The sequence below is a fragment of the Canis lupus genome, chromosome 10 (assembly GCF_048164855.1).
Source record: "Canis lupus baileyi chromosome 10, mCanLup2.hap1, whole genome shotgun sequence".
Classification (NCBI taxonomy): Eukaryota; Metazoa; Chordata; class Mammalia; order Carnivora; family Canidae; genus Canis; species Canis lupus.
The window spans coordinates 17,954,677-17,967,443 of NC_132847.1; positions in this window are offsets into that span (position 1 = coordinate 17,954,677).

Sequence of the window (12,767 nt, forward strand, 5' to 3'; positions counted from 1 at the left end):
CTGCTCCTATTTAAAACCACATTAATGGGTCATGAGTAAGTGCTAAACAATCTGAAACTCGACTAAGCAAACAAGGAAAATACACCACTGAAGGGAGCTACTGCGTAGAGGGATTTTTCTTGAATTTGTAAATACTGGTTAGATTCTATGGTGAGGAAGTATTAAAATATTAAGTTATAGGAGACTTGCTGTGGCCAAGAATCTTTTTCTGTAGCCTTCGAAGAACAGAGGAGAGATTCCTAATTTCATGGGGTGATGTTCTGCATATCTCAGCTGATTCGAACAGAACCACAGGTAGTTGTTTTCAGTGAGACCTTCACTTTTGCCAGACATTTTGGAATGGAAGAAAGCCACAGAACAAGTCAGGGAAAAGGAAAAATAGTTGAATAACCATTTTCCATTGTATAAGCAGCCATAAGCGTCTGTTTTTATAACAAATACCACATAACATAAAATGAATGGAAGAGAAATTACCAAGCATCCCAGAAGCCCATCTCAGAATATGTAAAATCAGAAAGTTTTTTGAAAATTCTTTTAATGTATCTCTCAGGACTGAAAGAACTATAACTATTTTAGGCTTGTCCTTCTGATCCCACTTTCCTTCTAGTGAGTCCATAGAATTCAATAATCAAACGTTTCATAGGATGCCAAAAGGACTGACATAATTCCCAGGCACAGTTAATGGAGTTACTACTGGGGAGAGGCAGAAACCATAGGTGTGTCTTTGTTTCTTTGCTCTGTCTCGGTCTGACTCAAAACCAGAGGAAAACCATAAAAGCATCAAGCCAAGAAGACAATTGTATGTTTGGCCTTCCTATAGATACATTGGTAGGACTATTAGATGTCCACATTGTCTTAATGCAGGTTTCTGGATTTCCTCTATCATAAATTCCCTTCCTGAGATTCTCAGAGCAGCCCATATTCAAGGACAAGGCACTGTGTAAAAACAAGATTTAATTAGGGACCCAGGAGGTGGCAAAGATTTAGCATTATGCAATCAAATTAAATATTCTTCTGCAGCTTTTTGTTTTCTTAACAACTTAGCAAAGTTACTCAGAATATAATAAATCCAATGGTGAATAAAACCAAGTGATTAAATCAATGGTGGCAAACTCTATGACCTTTCCAGAGCATACTTAGTTTTCCATTTTTGTCTGAATCCATTCCAAGAACTAACTTCAGAAACAATGTGAAAAATTATTTGATCCAGTGTTCAAAATTCAGAAAGAATCAAATTGTGCCTTTATGTCTGAGGATTTACTGAGTGCTGTTTCAGTGAGTTCTTCACCTTTAAAAGTTTTAGGTCCACTGTGGAACAACTGGGAAAGCATTGGGATCTAGTTCTGGCTTTATTCATTGATTTGTTTATTCACTCATTCATTCATTCATTCACTCACCAACTCACTCATTAATTCTTTGCACAAATATATGTTGATAACTACTATGTGCTGTGCACTATGCCAGGCACTAGTGATACCATGTTAATAAAAAACAAACAGCCTTTGTCCTCCTGAGCTTACCAGTCCAGTGAGGAGGAAATCCATGCTATCAAATTACAACTATATTTTAAACATCTCTAAGGGAACGTCATGCTGTATCAGGAGATCTCAACCAGTCTGGCCACTAATGGAAGGTGATCTTGAGGACAAGATTTATGGATGCATAGGAAGGGTTCACTGTGTGAAGAGGACGGAAGAGTATTCCAGGTAGAGGGAATAACGTGTACAAAAGCCTTGGGCAGGAGAGAGCACAATGTTTTGGAAAAGTTAAAGAAAGCCCAATATGATTGAAAGCAGCAACAACTCTAAAAATGGTGTGGATCTGTTTTTTAAAATGTCATTCTTTACTAACAAAAACCAGGACTTCCTGGAAAAAATGGCCAATTCCAAAGCTGGGGAAGGACAAGTACAAGATGAGGCCATTAAGAAAGTTCTCAAAGAATAGAAAGGAGTTGTCAAAATTACACTGAAGCAAAGCCAGCTTTAATTAATTTGACCATATTTCTGGCAATTTGAGCATCAGATAAATAATAAAAATAGCCCATTATAAAATATTGAATAAAAAATGATTTAAAAAACTGAATAAAATAGGAAATTAGGAGTCCCTAATGTAATTATTATATATGAATAAGTTCAAGGTTAGGTGAAAAATAAGATATTTACATAGACTCAAATCACCACCCTACAAAATATTTCTTAATTTAAAAAGGAAAAAAAAATAATGGAGAACTTTGGCAGATACCACCTTCAGGGATCCAAGTTAACATCATTAGTGACCATAAAAATTGAAATAGTCTGCTATTTTATAGCAATCAATCAGAAGAACACAGAATCATTTCTGATACTTGCTAAAATGCACAACCATCATGAAGAAAAGCCAGACCAATCCAAATGGAGGGACATTTTCCAAAAAAAATTTGCCTGTAGTCTTCAAATTTCAATAAGATGAAAGCCAAAGAAAGAATGAGAAATTGTTCCAAGTTGAAGGAAACTCAAGAGAGGTGATAACTAAACACAATACATAACCCCATACTGGACCTTTGACTATAAAGGACGTTTCTTGAATACCATATAAAAAACTGAATGGGATCTGAAAGATGAATTGACATGAAGTTCCTGATTTTGATGGTTATATTCTAAGTATGGAGGGGAATATCTTTGTTTATAAGAAATGTGCTAAAGTTTTGGGGGTAGGGGGAATGAAGCACCTCGTCAGCAATATATGCACCCAAATAATTAAGGGAAAAAATTCTGTGTTATGTACTTCCAACTTTACTACAAGTTTGAGATTGTTGAAAAATAATAAATCAATTAAAAAAGAGAGCAAAAGGCCACTATAGATAGAAATCTTGGCCCTCAATTTCACCACCTGGACAATAGGGAGCATAGGTGAAACCCATGAATCTCACCCAACTCCTTTTATGCTCCAGTGTGCCACCTAGACTTCAGGAGTGACACCCAAATGAAAAAGAATATGTGTTCATTTTCTATTGTGTAACAAATCACCACAAACTCGGTAGTTTAAAAATACTCATTCATTATCTCACAGTTCTACACTCCAGAAGTCAGGAATGGCATGGTTGGGTTCTCTGCTGAAGGCTGAAACCCAGGTGGCAGCTTGCCACATTCTCAGTGTTGGGATGTCCTCTTCCAAACTCACTTGTATTATTGGCAGGATTCAGTTCCTTGAGGTTGTAGGATTGAACTTGCTACTTTCCTTGCAGGGCACTGCTCTCAGCAACTAGAGAATGTTCTCAGGTCCCTGTCCTATAGTCCCCTCCATCTCAGCAATGAAGAGCCTTCCTCACATAGACTCCCTCTCACATTTTGAATCTCTCTGGCTTTCTCTTGTGTTATCATCTAGAGAAAATGCTCTGCTTTTTAAGGGTTCGTGTGATTAGGTTATGCCACGCTGACCACTTCTCTAGCTCAAGATCAATTGATTGGTAATCTTCACTTCTGCAAAATCCCTTTTGCCATAACAATCATGGGAATAAATACCAGGGGAGAGACTGTGGTGCCCATCCTTGAATTCTGCCTGCCACAGAAGATGGAAGAGATAAATGTGTTAGGGGTGCTGTCAAACAATGTGGGTAAAGAAGGGAAGAATGTGCTTCTCAAGTTCATGAATTGGGGGTTGGGAAATTCTGGATTATAATATTTGAAACATCTTCAGCAGGGAAATTCCTTGATTTATCTCTATTAGGCTGTGAAAATAGGCATAGTGTGTTTTTGATTTACTGTTGTATTCATAGCACTCAGCTTCATGCCTAGCACGTAGTAGATAATCAGAAATGTTGAGGGTTTGAAACATAAACAATAAGTGAATGATTGGCTTTGACATCCAAAGATTTATTTTCTTCTTTAACTAATCTGTCTAGTGCTGCTCCCTTGGTGAGTTGTTCTTCCAGAATAGTCTGGTAAAGGGAAAGTTGACAGTTAATACTCAGTTCCCTTTTGATTGATGATATTTGTGTGCATATAAAATTCCAGAGTTTTTTTTTTAATGAGTATAATTTGGTAAGAAGACTGGAATATATTCATTGATCAATAAAACCACCTAATACCTGAAAATTGAAAGAATCTTATGATGTATTATTCAGTTAACCTATATTATGATGAAAGCTTAAAACATTCCCATATAGGGGTATAGAAGGAAATTATATTAAAGATTATTTTGGAAATACTTTTAGGCTGCCTTTGGCCCAGGCGTGATCCCAGAGTCCTGAGATCAGGTCCCACATCTAGCTCCCTGCATGGAGCCTGCCTCTCCCTTTGCCTCTCTCTCTGTCCCTCATGAATAAATAAAATATTTTAAATATAAAAAGTAAAAAAAAATGTGAATATGCTCCAAGTAAAAAAAAAAAAAGAAAAATACACAAGAGTATGAAAAAGAAAATAAACATCCATAATCACATAATGTAAAGATAATCGCTACTATTTTGATGTATGTCCTTTCAGATATTTTCCCTCTGCAACCATGAGTAACAATATACTACCACATACAGGTATAGTTCTACATAGATAATTTTATATAGAGTTTTTATACTCTGCCTCTTTTGTTTAAAAGTATACTGTAGACAGAGTTCTAGGGTCATAAGTGTACTTATGAATCATTATTTTTAATAGCTGTAATATAGTTTTTTATGTAGTTGTAATAACGTATTTTATTTACTTAGTCCTTCCCGATGGACTTTTAAATCATCTCCAATTCTTCTTGAAGTATACATTTCACTGCAATAATTTCGCCCTGGTACATAAATTGTTGTGCTCTGGCTTACTTATTTCTGGAAACTAAGTATGTCCAAGTACTAGAGATAAGTGAAAAAGTATGCAAATCTTGACATTTCCAGATTGCCCTCAGAAATGTTTAACCCCATAAACAGATTATGAAGTACTTGTTTATCCTTATCAACAATGGGTATTAATGTGTAAATATTTAATCTTTTCCCATTTGACACATGTGTTTTTCCCCTCTTTATTTTTTTCTGTTCAGTTTTTAAAATATTTAAAAGATGGCTCTTAGACATTATTTTCTCTTATTCTTTTGCCAGAAAGTGTATTTTGGACCTCTTGTCAATACTTAAGTCATTATCTAATAATTTCCAAAATGCATTAGTCTAGTAGGCAGCCTACGGGATGGTACCCAATGGTCTTAGCCACCTGGTATTCACAGTCACTTGAAGCCCCCTTCACTTGAGGGTGAGCTGGCCTCATGATTCCCTTCTTTGTACTGCCAGTACAACATGGCAAAGGGGAGGGGATGTCACTTCTGTGATTAGGTTATGAGACATTGTGACTCCCATCTGTAAGCAGCTTCTCCCTTTTGCCTTCTTGGCTGCACACTTTGCTGAAGCAAGCTGCATGTTGCAGAGGTCCAGGTAACAAGGAACCAACAGGAGGCCTTGGCCAACAGCCAGCCAGAAACTGACACTCTCCGCCCAACAGCCCTGGAGGAAATGAATCCTACCAACAACCACCTAAGCTTGACAGTGGATCTTTTCCCAACTATGTCTTCAGATGTGAGTCTGGGCCTGGTGGACAGCTTGATTACAGTTATAGTTAACCGCATTCCATTGGCCTGTACTGTCTCACAATGAGATTCTTTCTGTGGCATATTTTTATCTCCAAAGTTTACAGTGCAACTTTCCAGTATATGGAAATGTGACTTTAGCATATTCTCTCTTATAGTACAAATCTCAAATATTTATTTTGAAATTCCTATATAAACAAGTTATCATAGACTGTACAACAATATGGGCATTTTAGAATACCTAAAGGAAATTCGGTCTGAGATTTATTTACTTTTGACAAAAAAGGTTGCTGACAACTCTTATGTTTATGCTTGTTATTTTTGTTATGGGACTTATCAGATACCCTCTAAACATTTTACTTTCCAGCTAGCACTGGGATTCTTAATGGCTTTCTTCTGCTTTGATTTCACAATAAAGATAGGAAATTCTATACCAACTTATTTGCATACACTTGTATCTATACAGATTTCAGCATGTACTTATATATGTCTGGGCTTGTCTAGATTTTGGGAAAGGCAAAACAGAAATACCTTACTTCTTAATAGTGGGGTGCATAATTCCCCTAGGAAATGTTTCTTTGCAGGGGAGCTGGGTTGTATAAAGGCACACCCATTTTGCCTCCAGAGGATTCGAAGGTAGCTCTGCTTCCTCCTCTAGAATAACAATAGCTGTCCCTCAGCATTGTTGTTAATGTATGTGAAAGTGTTTACAAAATTTAAGAGTTTTACTAATGTAAGGAATTTATCCATGACTTCTCATTTTGTTCTCTGCAAATGAGACATAGTCGGGAGTCTAGAAAATTGTAACTTAGTGGGAAAAGAGATAAACTCTCTTCCTTTTTCCCAATGATTCCACTCCTTGACTCCTTGACTTCTGCCTTCACCACATCAAATGCCACTTCATGAGAGTCCTTTGGGAGGGAGGAGAGCAACAGTGTTCTTCTATTCATTTAAGTGTCTATTAATTATGAGAGAGGAAAAATTTAGTAACACCTTATAGGGAATATATTCACACATTCATTAAGTGAAATTTGCCAAGTTTTCACAAAATGGTAAATTCAGCAGTGAACAAAATGACTGTAAGTTTTTATCCACCAAAGTATTTTTTTTTTCACACAAAGGAAGGCGACAACACAAGAATTTGAAAGGTGAGAGCTACAGGTGGACTCAGAAGGGAGAGGCATGAAGGGGGAAATCTCACCTCATTCATAATCTTAAACCAGTCAAGCCATACCTGAGTGATTACTATGCATTCTGTTTTAAATAAAACAGAGTGGTTGCTTCCCTTCTGCCCAAAGTCAGATTCTTTTTATTACCAACTTCTATCACCTTATTTAACATCTTATTTTATCAAAAGAAGTCCGAAAGTCTGTGTAAAAGGCTATGAGAGTTCCCAGCCTGGGCAAGTCTAAAGAAATAAAACTTGATGCCTCCCATGGAGGAGTGGAGAGATTATTCTGCTTCCACATATGAGCCACAAATATAAGGGAGGAAGACAGTTATCACAGCAAAATTCAACAGAATATACATCTCAATAGGAAGACAGGGATTGATCCACTAGGAGTAGCTCCAGTCCTCATTCACAAGGCATTTAAAGAGTAAGAAATTTTCCATGAGTGATTAATATCTAAGGCACAAGTCAGGTTTTCACCTCTGCCTACTTCATTGAAAAACTTCCAGAATGAACAGATATGCCACGAAGAATGATGGAGATAGAGGACATAATTTGGAATCAGAACACTGCGATTTCACCCACTACTTCCACCTGTGTGAACAAGTCATTAAATTTTTTGACACTTCAGTTTTCTCACCAGTAACAATGTCACCATGTTGTTTTGAAATCTACTGAGATAAAGAGTGTGAATTAGCTTGTTCTCCACATTACATTTATGACTTTTATTGCTACATGTGTATATAAATTCAAAAACATTTTAAGAGAAGCAGCCTGACTTAGTTGTCCAAACATAGATGCTGTGATAGAAATGTAACTCTGTCACTCAAAGGCAGTAGGAAGGATTTGAATCTTCATTCCATACCCTGAGCTTATATCTAAAGATATGCCTGGCACAGAAGAGCCCTGCAAAGTTTTTTTCAGTTACCACACACATAACTAAAATAAGCTTGGCTAGTTGTTTACATAAATGACAACCCTTTCTGATGACATGAGTTTTAGGAGAAACCAACCCTTGTATTAAATCACAACATTTTTTTTCACTTGACAGAAAGTGAACCTAAAAAAAGTTAAGTTTGAGGTTATACTAACTAATATGTTTTCTTGAAAAAAACGTGAGGCAGTGGGATGGGAGAGAAGGGGAATCTTACCAGTTTCCTAAAGTATATACTGTGATTGTTAGGCCTTCTGATAAATATTCGCAGATGAATCTGAGTATCCTATTTCATATGCACAATATTTTGAGTGATGGCAGGCTAGAGGAAATGCACTATAGCATAGCAGTGAAGAGTATGGATTTTAGTTCCAGAATATATATTTGAATTTCAGGCTTTTTAGTTACTAGCTGTGAGATCTCGGATAAATAATTTGTGCAAGTCTTGGTTTCTTCATATGGGAAGGGGCGATAATCATAACGGTTGTCAACCACAGTTTTGAGACTTGAAATAATGTAAGTAGAACTAAGTCTGGCACAAGATCTCAATAAATGATAGCTCTGCTTATGTTGCTATTTTTGATGCAGACTTTAGTTGTTTAAAAATAGAGATGGTGAAATAAATTTTAATGATATTCTAATTCCACTCATTTTCATAATTAACACAGATATGTACTTCTCACCTATAGCAGCATTTTTCTCATATGTAGGTATATTCTCTTTTGCAAAACAAATCAATTTGATAATGAGAAGTGGGCATTAGACACTAAAAAAATATAATGTTTAAACATTTTATTTATTGAAACATATAGTCTTTTGAAAATATCATGATAGCTGTGTGTCCTCTTTCTGGCACAATACACAAGTCCTTACATGCACAAAACTTTGTATGTATTGTAAAGGGGCACATGGACCTCCTCTCACAAACCTAAGATTTCTTAATGAAATGAATAAACAATCTCACAAATCAAGCAGCCCTTAATTTATCTCTTGTATAAGCTCAATTTTCATACAGTGAGTCTTAGTGAAGTACCTTATATAAACTATTGCTGTTTAATGTGTCTGAAACATAGCAAAATGCCACAATGTTTGCTAGGTAAAATTATTTTTTTAACCCAGGTTTATTATCCATGTTGTACCTAGCAGATTTTTATCCAGTGAGCACTCACTGCTATACTCTCAGTATTATCTACAGGGAGTAATCAAACATTTGACTATTAGAATCGATCAATAATGTGACAAGTTTACCACTAAATTCTTGGCTTCAATCTTGGACTCAATACCATATTAAAATTAATGTAATATACTATTTCAATATTTAAAAATGACAAAGGGATAATAGACTCTAAAGACTTCCCTGCCAGCAAAATGGGGTATTCCTACTAATAAAAACAAACAATTATCTCTTTGAATACATGTTCAAAGATATGTTTTGACAGATGTAAAAAGTCTTGAGGAGATACAGTTTAGCTATTAGGCAACTTCTAAATTTTCATTTCTGAAGCCTTAAGTTAGGCAGGGAAGTAATTTAAGGAGAGGTTGTCACCCTAGGAAAACTTACTCTTCTCATTGTGGTTTTGATATCCTTTACGTCAACTAATGGAGTCTGATTGCTTGCTTAATTTTTTTTTTCATAGGCTATAAGACTTGGATAATCCATGTAACATTTATGGTGTTTTTTTTATTTTTTTGCAGATCCGTAGTAACAGTGAGAAACAACCTCCACTGGCAGGAATTTTGTTTGGTTGCTGATATTTTGCATCTGCCATGTGTGAAATGACAGCAAGATCATTCAGGAAATTCAATATACCCACAGAGAGAAGCCAAACATGACAGCTTATTTTGGGAACCATTCTATCATGAGGACACATTTGTTCTTGGAGCAGTCTCAGAAAGCCTCCCTTTTGTCAAACCGTGTCTTGAATAAAGGGACAGCTGATGTCTGGTGCATAGAGAAGGGGCTTCTCTTGACAAAGCTGTCTTATTATTGTCAATGGTTTTCCTATTGTAAGGAAGATATTTTACTGTTAAATATTTGATTATTGTCTGTTTCCAGCAGCACAGATTGCAAAATGGTTCCTAGAAGGCTGGGCATAGTCATATTATAAATTTTCAATAGTAAATCCTAACAATAATGTATAAGGCATTTTTATTCGTAAACAATATACTTCTGAAGAAGGAGGCTTGGCAATGTGACTGTTATTTCTTTACATTTTTCATTTGTAACCTTTATACTTGTAGCATAGTTTGCCAAAATTTCTTTAGTAACTAAAATTTGGAAATTCAGAAGCTACTGGGTTTTTCCCCCAAAAGACTTAGATGAAAGCAAATAATATTATTGCCGATAAAAATTAAGAATTTTGCCTATTAATACACTTAATCATATTTTCATCTTTCATTCTCTTGAATTATCTTCTTTTTCTTACTTATAATTTCTACCCAATCTTGAGATTTACAGTTCATGTAACTTCTTTTGCTAATGCCAAGTCAGAATGGCTAAAATAACCTTTCATAAATAATAAGCAATGAGTATGATATAATGAAAGTAGGTAGGTAGCTCTATCTTACCAATTTCTGGGAGTTCACACTCATACTAAATTGCTTTTAGATTTAGGAAGTATCCCACAAACCTTCTTAGTGGATAATTAAATAATCATCAATGTCTTACAAGGACAAACAATAATTCACTGGTTGAGATGTGTCTGGCAGATTGTGAGCGCTTGTTTTTTTTTTTCCCCGTGTGGTATACGTTGAATGTTCCTAGTTAATGCTAAGAACACTGATGAAACTGTTTCTCTTTTCCAGTTGGACTATTGAAAATTTTTTTTTCTTGTTTCTCACCCATCACACATTAAATATCTTCAGTTTCAAATTTCTTCTCTTTGGCTTAGATTGCCAAATAAATAAATATAAATAATTATTTTCTTGGGATCCCTGGGTGGCGCAGTGGTTTGGCGCCTGCCTTTGGCCCAGGGCGCGATCCTGGAGACCCAGGATCGAATCCCACATCAGGCTCCCGGTGCATGGAGCCTGCTTCTCCCTCTGCCTGTGTCTCTGCCCCCCCCCCTCTGTGTATGTGTGATTATCATAAAAAAAAAATTAAAAAAAATAATTATTTTCTTACCCAAAATTAAAACCACAAATACATTTCTCAAGACTTCTTAGTTATTCAGGATTAACTGATCTTTGGATAATTCTCATAAGTTGTCTATGTATCAAACACTGCCCTGTGCTGAAATGGGTAGTTCTAAGTGGAATCATTTCTCCACTACACTGATGGCTCATGCTGATTACTACTTCTAGAACAGAGAAATGTTCCCTGCATTGAGTAAGTATGGATGGTACTGATTGTCTTTCCTACTTGTCATTTGCTTTCAACTCACATTCACATCAAGTTCCAAAGTGCTGCCTTCCTGGTGAAGGATAATGATGAAGATGTGGCCTACAGGTTAAAGATGTGACTTTTCTGTCATGTTCAGACTCTGGTATTTGGAGTTGAGAACTCTTTCCTGTTACTCAGTGACCTGGTATTAGCACTTTGGTAAAGGAAATATGTGTACTTTCATCACATCTCAGTTCTCTCCTATCTTTATCCCAACTCTGAATCTTCTGACATCTCCTTCTTTGTATAGAAACCTCTCAAAATCCTTGTCCATTTGTGCAGACATACATTTAGTGCTAAGTAGTGTGCCTGGGACAGAGGAAGTATTCAATCAAGTGAATGAATTCAGTGAAAAATTGAAAAGGTAAAGGAATAACTCATGAAATGAACTACAGTGAAATATGAAAGAATATGAAGGAAGATTTCAGTGCATTTTCAGGCTGATCAAGATGTTTTCATTTATTGCTTGCTTATGAAGGTCAAGACGAAAGTTCATCAGTCTTTGGTATAGACTAAAATAGATGTCTCTTCTAAGTTAAATAAACACATTATTAGACATAAAAGCTTCAACATAATTTCTAAGTTATAGCTATATGGTGATTGGTTATTCCACAAATGTAATTAGATTAGTGAGTACAAAGTATTTTATATGGCAATATTGTATTCTAAAAATAAATTATATATAAACCACTGAATAGTTACTCTTCATTAACTTTATGATTTTAAGACAGTGAGTCTCAAATTATATTTCATAGCAGAGTTTTAAGTGTTCTCCTCACCTTTTATTTAACCTTTTGTTTTCCTGGGTGGTATATGTCTCACTAAAAAATACTGAAAATACAGAGAAATAATAACATTAAGGGCTGAAATGGTAAACTAATATTATTGAATATGTTCCTAGTCAAGATAATATGAAAAATATGTAAAAAACACTTACATGGAAATATCCTATATTAGCAAGGTATGATTATTATTATTTCTATCATAAAGTCATCAAATAATAAATACATATGTGAATTGTTTACAAGAATACACCTGCATTAGATAGTGCTAAAGGCTCTCAAAAATATTCCATCCTTCTCTACAACGTAGTATTCTTGGAATTTGAAAGGACTTGATCCTACCCTGAGTTCTAAGGATGGGTTCTGATGGATCCTTTCCCATTTGCCACAGTGCTTAGTTTGGACGAGAACCTATAGCTCATATATAAGTTGATCAACGTTCCCCCAGCCATCGTGATCCAGATATTCAGAATCTCCCAGTTAGAACAAAACATGGGACCTCTGTTCTAAGGTTATGGAAATCAAATATCATTCCCTATCTCTTGTCACAAACAAAGTCACGTGCAGTCCTAGTTACTACTGGCAGCCATTCTCTGCCCATGAAGAAAACAAGCCTTCAAAAGAGGCCTGCCAACCTTGTTGACCGAAGACTGGTGAGATGCAAAGATACCATGTGCTGATAATATCACCGATTAACCTTGAAGAACCTGTAACCTGTGTACTTTCTAGTCTCATGAGCCAGCAAATTCCCTTAGGAGTTCATTACTACGAATTGCCTTTCCTGTTACTTGTAAGTGAAAGTATCTTTCACTGTACAATGTCCATCAAAACATGGTCATCCATTGGCTGTGAGCCATGAGAAAATCCTGGTGAAGGTGGCTTTTCTGAACATGGCTTCTTAGGATTCCTTACTGTTACCTTCTTTGGTTTTAGTGACTTGTGACTAGATTTTTTTTTTTTTACTGG